Raw genomic sequence first — 13,650 nt, 5'->3', positions numbered from 1 at the left:
ATTTATTTGAAATTAATTCTAATATTTTTTTTGAAACAAATTCTAATGTCATTCAATATCATATTTATTGTAGAATTACATTTTTTATTTTTCAAAATAATCATTCTTGAAGTTCTGTCTTTAAATATTAATTTTCTCTCTTATAAAAAAAAAATACATCAATGACCTCAGACATAAAAGTTAAAAATTAAAATTACTTATAATATCATTTAATTCTTAAATTTTTTTTATTTTGATGTCATTGACCGTAAATTTGACAAAGTCAATTAAAAAAATTAAAATTTTGCAAACGGACATGGAATCTAATGACTCTTTCTGCAAACTCAACCAGTATACATTCTTATTATATAAACCTAACCAAACATGCCCTTAATAAATCTATATATTAATTGATTTATGAAATGACCTAATACACCCATATATGAAAGATCAAGGGCTCAATGTGTCTAAATGAAAGATCGAGGGCTTAATGCACCAAATAGTGAAAGATCAGGGGCTCAATGTGTCTAAATAAAAGATCGAGGGCTTAATGCACCAAATAATGAAAGATCAGGGGCCTCAGGATGCTTTTTGCCCTTCTTATTTTTACAACTTTGGTTCGAAGCTTTCTCTCTGGATCAATCCATAGGTTCATGTAGAATTTGCCCTTCTTGTTGTTGATTTTCATCTCAGACAATCGCAATTTTATCTCGAGGATTCGAAATCGAGAGGAATCAGAAACTAAAGTATGAGACGCCATAGCTAGTGTTAGGAATATCAAAAGAATGAAGTTGGAGGGAGAACAGGAGGAATTCCTAATTTATTTATAGATGGAGAATACTATCCTATTTGTTCCCAATATAGGATTTGGAGTGCTTTACACTTCCTATTCAATCCGATCCCAACTATGAAAAGTTTTATTATACCAACCAATAATTTAATTACACATGGATAATAAATTTAATATCATCTTTATTCTAACTAAGGAGTGTTGGTTTCTCTTTTTCATACTTACATTTGCCTTTTCGTTTCAAAATTGAGAGTTTTATGTATTTGGTTAAAGAACTTTTGTTTGCCTGTTATACTTGAATCTCTGTTTTTTTTTGGAAAAATAATATTTTACAATAGCAAACCGTAACATCAAACAACAATTAGAAACATTAAACAATAAGTAAAACAAACAGATCCTACATCAAAATCAAAATTTATCAAATTCCCTAAAAATTCATCTAACTTATGAAATAGGATTGCTCATATTTTTGTAAAATTAATTTGTAGATTCTATATTTGTTTAATCCTATTACTTTGTTTAAATTTATTAGAGATTGTATGTTTGTTTTTTAAAAAGTGTATTGTACGTTATATTTGTTTTTTTTTTTTTTTGGAGTTTAAATTTGATGTTTCTTCATTAAAAGTTTGGTTTTAGATAATAAAATATTAATCACGTACAATTAAATATATTCAAAACTATTAAAAAAAATCAAAACGAGTCGCTTGACGAGCTCTAAAATTTCGGGCTTAGCGAGCTTCGAGCTTCGAGCTTGAGCACCAGCTGATAGAGCTGGACGCGGATCTTGGAGAAACTGGATTGGACCGAATATCCGAGTAAAAAAATCTAGAATTGGACCGAAATTATCCAGAACTGGATCGATAACCAAATTGGATTAAAAGAACTGAAGATTTATCATATTAAATTTATATTTTATATGAAGCTTTACTTTTTCCTATTTAGTGAAATGTTGTATTTTCTATTTTATTTTAAGGTAGGTTGTATTTCCTATTCTTATTTAAGGTATGTTATATTTCTTATTCTTATTTAAGGTATGTTAGAATTATTAGGGCGATGATTTGTTAGGCCAACTATACTTTCCTTGTCTCATTTCCTATTTTAGAGAATCGGCTGGTACTAATTGATTATCCAATTGGTTAATGAAATCTTTCTTTCTTTTTTCTTTTATATTCTTCTCTCTATTCTCATTCTTTTTTCTTCTTATTCTAGAATCCTAGTTCATGACATCATCTCCTCAATTTTCTTTCTAAAGTGAAATCTAATGGTTTACAATTTAAATTTCAAGTATTTTTTCTCCTACTAATCCTTTAGGTTGTTGGTTAAATCCTAAAATTTGTGTACATGTGACAATCAAAATATATCAATTAATTTGGTAGTGTTTGACTTTAGTCAAATTTTAATTTTTGTTATTGAATTTTAACTCGTTAGAATCTGGTCAAGTTTTTTCTGCTATTGTACTTTAATTTGTTGTTGTTTAGCTTAAATTGTACATTTCTTAAGATTTGCTTGTGTTAAGATATTAAAATTGTTAATTTTGAAACTAAATTACTCATTTGTTCTTTAACAATTCGGTTCACCAATTACTTTATTTAGGTTGAAATTAATATTTAGTATTGTAAATATATGTTATTTATTTTTTATTAAGAATTTTATATATTTATTATCTTGTAAATTATGTTTTTAATTTAGTTTTGGTAAAAGTATAGGTATTTTATTATTTAACTCGTCAAATAACTGTACTGGATTGGACCGAAACCAAATTCCCGAATCTCCGAATTGGACTGGATCAAAATTTTCAATCCAATCTTGGAGATTCATTTTTAGGAATCCCCGAAGTTCAATCCAATCCTGGAGATTCTTGAATCCTCGTACTGGACCGAACTGTGCCAACCCTACCAGCTGAGCCGAGTCTTTCCTTGTTCGGTCTCGGTTCGGCTCGTTTGCACCCTTAAACATATACGAAGGATAACCTCTTTATTTTATTATTTTTATAAATTTATCCTTATTTAGTGTAAAAAGAGAGGTTTAATATTTATACAATGATCTAGTAATTAAGTCAAAAATAAACTAATATGGAAGTTAAGAGTTCTTTTAAGAGAAGTATTAAAATAAATTAGTCATTTTAATCATTTTATTTCATTAGTCCAGAAAAAAAAAACATATAATAAAAAAGAGAGCAAAATATAAACACTCATAAAATAAAGAGGAAATTACATACAAAATCATATTTGAAATTTATTTTACACTTAACTATCTCATTTCTTTGTCTTTTATCATCATCATATATTTTAAATTTAAAATATCAAATCTCATTGAATTATTTCTAATTTTGTCAAATTACAGTTAGGAGCCATTAAATTATTTATCTTTTTTATTTCAAATTCATAATTCAGTTTTATATTTAGGCAATCACTATCCTTTTTCATTCTACATTCTACGTTCTTTGTTTTCTGTTTACCTTTTTAGTGTTTCTGAATTTCCATTTCTACCATTTATGCAATCTAACAATGCAATTCAAATTAAGTTTGTCACTCATTAAAATCTTTGATTTTTTGGGTTTTTCATAATTTCACCAATTGCTGAAACAGATTTGGCAAAGTTGTTCTAATCACAAAAGTTCTAAAATCTCTGAATGTTATCAAACGTTATCATACTTTAAAAATGAATATCAACTAGTTTTTAAATTCAGTGCAAGAAATTAAGGCATGTAGAATTTCAGAAATATTAAGTAAAACACATAAAATTTGTAGAATTTCCTATGAAAGATTGTTGAGATTTGGGAAAAGGAAAAACCAGTTTGTGTTCTTCGATCACCATTTCTGGTTTTTCACTTTTCTAGCAACAATCAAATTAATGGTCAGTAATTAATTATGCTTTTTAAAAAAGAATTTGAAATATTTTTTATAAATTTAAAAAGTGTTAATTTCCACTAAATACGTGGTTCCATATACAATAAAAGCAGTTTTTTTTTATGAAATACCGATAGAAACAGTTTAAATTACTAAAATTTGACAAAATGAGAATTATTTTTACAAATATATACAATTGTAATATTTTAAGTTATTTATGACTTCTTTGTAACTAACCCTAAAATAAACCATTCACTTTTTACCCACTTTATATTTTATAGTGCTACCAAACATGAAATTTGGATAAATTGATTTAGTTTTATTTGATTTAGCAATATTTTATTATTTTATTATTACATCCGACATTTTAAATATTAATTAATTTTATTGCATTACCAACACACTTATAAACAAAAACTATTCGCATATAGTTTTGTTGGAAAATATTCAAGTATGGACCGAGTATAAACTTTGCTCGTGTATAGAACATATAAGATCCATTAAGAAAGAATTAGGCTATGTTTTGCTATAACCGTTCCTTATAAATAAATAGCTTATTATTTAGTAAAAGAAAACGTCATCACTCTTACAAAGTAAAAGATAAAAAGTTTGCCTCTCTCTTTTCCTCGTAATATGCACCAACCTCTCTCACCAACCTCTCTCTCACTCTCTCTCTCTCTCTCAGAATCACTCTTATTTTTGGACTCGTTGAGAGAAGGCATGCCCCCTTTTGACTATATATTAGTATTGGTCCATCTCTACTCGTTCCCTGTCCTCGACACATCCTTGTCTTCGGAAAAAAGAAATTGCCCCATTGTCAGATAAATTCCTCTCTCCGATCAACAAACTTAGCTCTGATCTATGAAGATGCTTTGGGTCTTAATTGAGAAATCACTAAGTCATTGGATGAGTTGATTATTATGTTAGAGGAGTATCCTCCTTTCCTATTGTGATGTATTATGAAAGATGGGTTTCTTTGCTTATATAATTCAATGCCATTTTCTCTAGGTTAATTGCACTGAGCACTGAAGTTTTGAATTAGTTTATGATTGAATTTTATTTTGTTTTAGTGAAGTTATTGAGCTCTTGATCTTTATTTGAACAAAATATTTTAAGTCCTTTCAGATAAAAATAATCACCTAAATACAATATTTAGATTCAAAATAATTGACTTTTATATGACAGTAAAAAAATGAAAGTTATATTTATTATTTTTTTGAAATTTTCACGTTGCAGTAAAAAATCTATTTTTCATTTTTTTAGTTGGCACGTTGCTGTCATGTTATATGTAGTAGAGTTTTTTCCAATATAGTTGTCACAACACTATTCTAATGATTTTTTTATGTCTGAATTGGTTGGAATTATTTTATTGAAATAAAAAACAAAATCAATTAACTTTATTGACACAAAATGGAGTTCATTGACATTTTTGAAATTGACTCCAAACTCCAGCGACTATTAATGTAATTTACCCCTAGCCGGTTTTTCATCCATTGGCCTTTTTTGGCCGCTTAGAGGCCGCTTGGGCGATAATGAAAACTAAAAGCCGTTTTTTTTTTCTTAATTATAATTTACTTTTGAGTATTGTCGCATGGTTTTGTAAATTGTGTTTATTATTTTTAGATATTTTATTTAATTGTACTCTAAATTTGTTTACATGATATAGTTTAACATTTTAAGGACATTGTTTCATATTTTTCGATGAATTATATTACGTATACACATTATATTTAACTTGTATGAGTTGTTCCAATGATATTATTATTTAAATTACTGTTTGCATATTTTTAAGGATATAAACTCAAATATATATGTTTTATGTATTAAATCATTTTATATTATTATTTTTACTTAATATAATACATATTTTAATTGTATTTATATAATAATTTATTTATTAATAAATAAAGAAATATAAAAATGCCCTTTAAAAAATACAAATCTGATTAATTCTCGAGTAATCTCTGACTAATCTCGAATAATTTTTGAAGACTCTATCCGCTCAACTAGTGCCTAATGTTACAACCTTGTTAACAACACATAATAAATATCAAATCTAATTTAAAGTATCTCCAAGAGACTCTTAGTCTACTCTCTAAAAAATAATATAAATAATTGACTCTTAACTATTTAAGAGTATCAAAATACATGTGATCTCCAACAATACTACTCGTATTCACTCTTCATTTATTTTTGGCTTAATACATCATTTGCCTTCTAAACTTGTTCAAAAAGCTTGATTGGCCTCTGAACTTTCAAAATGTCCCTATAGCCCCCTCAACTTGCATAAAATATCAAGTTAGCCTTATGAACTTGCGTAAAATATAATCAATTAATCACTCAGTTGCAAAAAAAAAAAGTAAGTTAAATGTCGAAGATGCATTACACGCATCTTAAAAAAAGTAAAACGATCAAAGTCGATGTATGCAATTCTAATATTACAGAAGACAAGTTTTATAGTTGAGCAAGTAAGAACTCCACTTTTAATCTATTCTGTGAATTATGTAATAACATTTAAGGCATATGCAACACATATTCCATATGCAGATTTTTTTTTTTACAACTGAGTGATTAATTGATTACATTTTATACAAGTTCAGTGGGTTAACTGAACATTTTATGCAAGTTGTCAGGATATTTTGAAAGTTCAGAGAGCCAATCAAACTTTTTGGACAAATTCAGGGGCAAAATGAAAATGTTCAAGAATTAAAGTTGTTTAGTATCATAATTACTATGAACAACGTTTTTAATTTTTCAAAATCATCATTTTTGGAGTTTTCTCTCTCTAAACATTGACTTTCTCTCTCATAAAAAAACACATAAATGACCTGAAACCTAAAAAGTTGAAGAATTAAAGTTGCTTAAAATATTATTTAACTCTTAAAAATTTTCATTTTGAGATCGTTATCGGTCAAATTTGGCAAAGTCAACAAAAAAATGAAAATTTTGCAAAATTACGTTTGTAACGAAAAATACCACATGTATCCATCTGCAAATCCGTAAAACCATAGACATCTATTTATAATTAACCATCTTTAATTTTCTATAAGGTCACAGTTAATTTCTTAAAAAATTTATATTTTTTTAGTCATACATTTTTTATAAATTAAAATTTAATTCAAAAATTAAGTTATTTCAATATCACAATAAGAACTTTTAATTTTTTTTTTGAAAAAGAGATAATAAAAATAAATTTAAAAGTGTTATGAAAATAAAAAATATATTAAAAGAAAATTAATTGATTAAAAAAAATAATTAATAAAGTAACATAATTCTACCATTGGTTGGAAAATAAATTTCAAATAAAGAAAAAAAACTTCCTTTTTAATGTGAGAATTAAACTTATAACATAACATGCATCTTAAACAACTAAATCAATCTAACATATTGAAATATACTACATATATAGTAAATATAAGCTAATATTAGAAGACTATAAGGGGTGAAGAAACCACCGCTACACAAGAGTGAGCCGATGGCAGAAGTAGCTACCGGGTTATATATTTTTTGAGACAATTTTGTCCAGTATAGCATTTGCAATGTATTCAGTGTTTGATTTTCAACATTTATATCCACTTTTTGTAAGAGTAAAACAACGACAATAAAAAAGACGAGAAATTCTACTATGGTCCCGGTCCATTGGACTTTACCAATAGAAACGTGACAGTTGTATATTTTCTTTCTTTACACCAATCATCTTCCGATGAAATGGCGTGATTCTTTTTTTTTTACACTATTGGATCCATTGCACCCGGTCCACCGTAGAAGTTCTCCGACACTCTTTACAAACTCAAAATGTATGCATCCCTAAATAGGGTTAGTATGATAAAGCAAAACATAAACAGGTAGTGTTAGTCTCATGTATAGAACGCAAACACATAAAATCATCATACTCCATAGCCACATTTTGCCACTTTATCCTTCCGGCAGCGGCACCGGCGACATTTTTTATGAAACCCTTCCAAATGATTGCTTCTAATCCAACACTCGCTTTCCAATTCCCACCTTTTCTTACTTCAATTCTCCCCCACGACGACACCTCCTCCTCTCCTCCTTTTTCTTCTTCTCTTTCCTCAATTTCTTTATCTTCTTCTTCATCATCATCATATATAGGTTCTTTTTCTTTTTCTTGGAAGAGTGATTTCAGATCATAATTACCTGAACCTACGATGGGGTCCCGACGAAACGTGCATTTCTCGTAAATTTCTAAGGAGATAGTTGAATCGCCATTAATGAAGTTTTCGGATACGGAGAAAATAAACCTCTCTTCCCATGATTCAATCTTTGTGTCTCTTTTTATTGTTACTACTTTGGTTTGGAGTTTTCTCTCCGGCTCAATCCACAGCCTCATATAGAATTTTCCATTTTTGTTGCTAGTTTTCCACTCTGAAAATTGTAATTTCATCTCCATGATTCGGAATCTACCGGTAACTCCAGTATCTAAATCTGAAGGATCAGAATCCATAGCTAACTAGGAATATCAAAAGATTGAAACTTTACATCGCAGGCCTCAAATGACTGGTGCTTTAAATAGGCACTTTACACGAAAATAGGATTTACAAATTCAAAGAATTGGGATTTGATCCAACCCTAATTTGTCTCAACTGCACAAGACTAGTTCCCAAGTATATCTCTATCTAATATATTAAATATTAAATGTACAATGTCAATATTGCCCTTGTCACCTTATTTTTACATGGAAAATTGTGTCGGAAAATATTGGCCATGTTTGGGAATTAGCTGTTAGCTGATTATATTAGCTGATTTGATTAGCTGTTTGTGTAGACCTATTTGGTAAAAATTAGCTGATTGATAATAGCGGTTTGTGCAAAAAGACGAATAAGGGCATTAATTTTGACGCAGGAGAAAAGAGAGTCTATCTATTAGGATTAAAGAAGTCCATTAATTTTAATATTGCAAAACGCTAATTGAAAAAACTCATTTTAAGAGCTTTTTCTATATTAGCGTTTTCATTCCAAAACTCTCTCACAAACATCTCTCCACCAAACACTCCAATTAGCGGTTTCAGTGGTCAAACCTCTAAAGTTGGTCAAAACCGCTCTTTTTATCCCAAAACGCTCTTTACCAAACATGGTCATTATCTGATTTTTCGGTATTTATTTATTTAGAAAAATAAATTAAGAGGAGTCACTCACTATTTTTCTCAACTTTTGGAAGACATGACATGTTCACGAGACTATTGGCCCGCTCAAACCCGCTCCATATGGATTGAGTTTGTACATACTTATTTGATATTAAGTTCAACCCAGTCCGAACTCGGACGAGTCCGTACATAAAATGAATTGAACTTGAAATTTATCTAATAAGTCCAGTTGGGTTCGGCTTGGCCGGAAATTACGCAAGCCTATCTAATACTTTTACTTATAGGCAACACTAATTAATTCACGGTTTTTTATTTTTCTTTCCCCCTTTGTAATTTTTCTTTTTTTATTAATAATATTTCGGGTTGATTTGGTGTGTTAGGGGTGCCAACCTAGTTGGAATGTCTAGCCACTTAATCGCGTCCCAATCTTTCATGCAAAAAAATAATAATTAATTAACGGTTTTGATATATGCAACCTTAGGGCTGCATATAAGCATTAAATGTGTAGAACATTTTCATCAATTTTCAATGTCTAACTATTTTTAGCACTATTTGATATATATTGAAACACAAAATATGCATTGAAAATTGGTGAGAATGTATTAATTCTTAAAAACAACAATTAAATAATATACATTGAAACACTAAATATATATTGAAAATTGATGAAAATATTCAACACAATTAATGTTTATATGCAACCCTGCATATATCAAAACTCGTTAAATTTATAAAAATAGCGTTTTGGGATAAAAAGAGCGGTTTTGACCAACTTTAGAGGTTTGACCACTGAAACCGTTAATTGGAGTGTTTGGTGGAGGATGAAAACGCTAATTTAGAAAACGCTCTTAAAATGAGCTTTTTCAATTAGCGTTTTGCAATATTAAAATTAATGGACTTCTTTAACCCTAATAGATAGACTCCTTCTTCTCCTGCGCTAAAATTAATACCCTTATTCGTCTTTTTGCACAAACCGCTATTATCAATCAGCTAATTTTTACTAAACATGTCTACACAAACAGCTAATCAAATCAGCTAGTCAAATCAGCTAATGTAATCAGCTAACAGCTAATTCTCAAATAGGGCCATAGTTAGAAAAGACAAACCCATCATTTCTATAAATTTGCTTAAGTTTAATTACGTTAAGTCATTATATTGTTATTTTAAGGGTAATTAATTTATTAGTCCCTATGTTTTAGCAAAACACACTGTTTAGTCCCTGTATTTTCAAAAACACATAGTAAGGTCCCTAACCTTTTTCTCAGTGAACTGTTTAGTCATTCCGTTTGTTTGTTAGATTTTTTACTGTTTATAACTTCGGAAATGACTAAATTACCTTTTACTATTTATCTTCAAACTTCAGAAGAGGAAATCCAATTTAGAAGAAGCTATTTGTATGGAGAACAAGAAAAAGAACAGACACAATGCTTACGAATTTGAACGATTAAGAAGAAAATCAAGAAGAAGAACACTTAAAGTTGATTTTAGATGCATTAAAATTTAAAGAAAAGGAAAATAAAGAAAAAGAAGAACGAAAATCCAAATTGACTAACAGAATCTTCATGAGAGTCTAACGGCAGGGACTAAACAGTTCATCGAGAAAAACGTTAGGGACTAAACAGTTTATGGAGAAAAAGGTTAGGGACTTTACTGTGTGTTTTTGAAAATACAGGAACTAAACAGTGTGTTTTATCAAAATATAAGGACTAATAAATTAATTACCCTTATTTTAAAAGGTGGAGAAATTTTTTGCTTAAGTTTAATTACATTAAGGCATTATATTGTTATTTTGAAGGTGCGATTTCCTTTTCCTCCTTTATGTTCCTTCTTCAACCTTGAGCTCAGTTTCTTCTTTTATTTTAAAATCTTATGTGAGTAAGGATTTTTTTCGACCTCGATAATGTATGGACTACTAATCTTGAGCTGTAAATTGTCACTCAAAACAAGTCTCAAACAACATGTCAAAGTTCTAAGAAAACGAATAAAACACGAAAATTAAAAAATTTACCTAGTAGAAGCTAATCAGCTTTAGCCCAAGGTCGATCTCCTATAGGCAACATGGCATCAACTGTTACAGCCAATCAACTTTAGTTTTCACCCAAATAAAGGTCAATCAGCCATGAATCCCAAAGTTCTAAATGCAATCCTTATCTCAATTGTAGCTTATCAAGTTATCAAATCCCCACTTTTATGGTATATAAGTCATTCGGTGGTACAAGAAGGAGGGGAAAGAGAAAGAGTGGGGAGGAGGAAAGTTCCTTCAATGATATAAGAGACATAAGAAAATTAAGAACAAAATTGTACAATGTTTTAGTGAAGCATTTATGGATGTTTCGCTGCAATTTGATATAATTATATGTTTGTTTATTAATATTGTAATGTTTTGGGTTTTAATATACTTCTTTATTTGTATTCTTGAAATGTTTTAGCTTTTTTTTTAATGTACTTTATTGAAATCATTGTAATATGTTTGTTTTTAATTATTATAAGTTTTATTTTTTAATTTTTTTTTTAAAAATTTGCGCACAATACGCTTACATTAAAGAAGAAAGAAAAATCTTCACCAGACCTGGATGTGATTCAAACCCATGACCTCCCAAGGCATAGGTAAGCTCTCAACCACTAGGCTAAGAGCTTCAAAAATGACTTGTCTTGTTATAAATAATGTTGTTCTGACGCGGCTTGTTTCTCGGATAGAGGAGCTGCAGGACTTGGCGCGGTGGTCCGAGACTCGTCCGGAAGGTTTATGTTTGGCCGCAGCGAGCAGCTTCCGTGTTGTCCTACTGTCAGAGAGTGCGAAGCGGAAGCGCTGTTAAGGGCAATACAGTGGCTGGTTGCACTAAATGTACGAGATGTGATCTTTGAATCCGATGCAAAACAAGTTGTGGATGCTATCAATGCAGACATACAAGATGATTCAGAGTTCGGCGATCTGATTGCTAGCATTAGAGCAATTTTAGTTACAAAGGACACTTACTCTGTCAAATGGAGGCAAGCGAAGGGGATGGCTCATGCATTCGCACAGGCATCTAGTTCTCACACTTGTCTCACATTCTTTAATTCTTTACCGAGTTCTATTTCTCCTGCTTTGTTGAACATTTGCCAAATTACGGCTCATTAATTCAATTCATTCTTTGATTAAAAAAAAAAAAAAAAACAAAATGAAACAAATAAATATTGTTTAAAAAAAATATAATTCAAATTAATTATTTAAATTGTTAAAATAAAAATAAAATATTAAAAATATAAAATATAATAAAATAATAATTTATGAATATATTTTTATTAGTAATACAAAAATATATAAATAATATGTGAAAAAGTTAATATAATAATAATATATTATTTGTTAAAAAGAATATTCTTTTTAGAGTATAAGTAGAATAACAAAGAGTTAGAGTCCGTTTGTTTTATCTACTGTTTCCTTTTTGAAAAAGCTGCTTTTCCAAAAAGCTGGTAAAAAACAACAAGGAGATCACTAACCAAACACCTAGAACTCTCATTTTTGAAAAAAAAAAAAGAAAGAGTGAGGGACAGATCTAGGGAGAGGGGGGCGGCTGGTGGCGGTGAGGGAGTGGTGGCGGCTAGGGCTTGGGCGGATCGGGATGGGGAGATCGGTGGGGACGGCCTGGAAGGGAGGAGCGTGATGGGCGAGGAGGGGAAGGAGGGTGGGGGGGCGCTCGAAGGAGATGGAGCTGGGTGGGGAGATGGGCGGCGCGGCAGGGGGGATTTGGGGCGATGGGAGGGGGGACGTGTGGGAGGCGAGGGAGGCGCCGCTGGATGTGGCGCTGCGGCTGGGGGAGAGTGCTCGGGAGGACTGGGCGGCTAGGGCAGCTGGATTGGCGCCTTTTTCGGACGCAGGGGGCAAGGCACCTCCGATCGCAGGGGGCGAGGCTGGGCGCCGGGTGTGCCTGGCGCCGGGTGGAGCGCCGATGGTGCCTGGCACCGGGTGGAGCGCCGATGAAGCTGGGCAAGGCGCAGGCAGGGCCGGGCAGTGCGCTGGAAGCACCGGCAGTAATGCTGGATGGTGGTGTCCGGGTGCCTGCGCTGGGACAGGCGCTGGAAGCAGGTCCCCGGGCAGTGCCGGGCAGGCTGCCTCGGGTCAGGTCCATATTAATAGAGCGGGTACTTTTAGTGTTGAGTGTGGTGCTCAGGTCCAGGGAAACACGGTTTCCCCCAGATCCAGGGTTAGTATAAACGAAGTAGGAAAAAGTTCTTGGAAAGATACGGTTATGGGGGTGGTCGAGGAAGAGCCTTGTATGGAGGAAGTGTTGATGGTGGGGGAGTCTGATGATATGTACTCTGATTCTGATGAAGAGGAGGGTGTCCAAGACGATCCTCTTTGTCCGGTGATTAGACTCTCCTCAGCTGAGAAGCGGGAGCTCAGAGAGAAATGGAAGGTGTCTCTAATAGTTACAGTGCTTGGAAAGAGAATTAGCTTTAACTATTTTGCCCAAAGGATCCAAGCTCAGTGGGCAAGGAAAGGGAAAGTCAGTATTACTGACCTGGAAAATGACTACTATATCATTAAATTTACCCGGGTTGAGGATTATCATGCGGTGATCAAGGGGGGCCCGTATATTATTTCCAACCATGTTTTGGCCTTAAGGCCTTGGGTTCCTAATTTTAATCCTCATGATTGTTCTGTTAACAGGATTTTGACTTGGGTTAGGTTCCCGGGCCTTCCCATTGAGTATTATAGTGAAAAGTTTCTTAGCAAAATAGGAGGTCTGGTTGGGAAGGTCCACCACGTGGACAAAACTACAATTGGTGCCATTATGGGCAAGTTTGCAAGGGTTTGTATTGATGTTGATCTTGCAAAACCTTTGTTGTCAAAATTCTGTGTTCAAAACAAGGTGTTTTTTTATTGAGTATGAAGGTTTACATAACATTTGTTATGATTGTGGCATGTATGGTCATTCTCAGGA

Source organism: Euphorbia lathyris, chromosome 2 (genome assembly GCF_963576675.1).
Source record: "Euphorbia lathyris chromosome 2, ddEupLath1.1, whole genome shotgun sequence".
In the NCBI taxonomy this organism is placed as follows: Eukaryota; Viridiplantae; Streptophyta; class Magnoliopsida; order Malpighiales; family Euphorbiaceae; genus Euphorbia; species Euphorbia lathyris.
Note: the sequence above shows the minus strand (reverse complement) of the source record.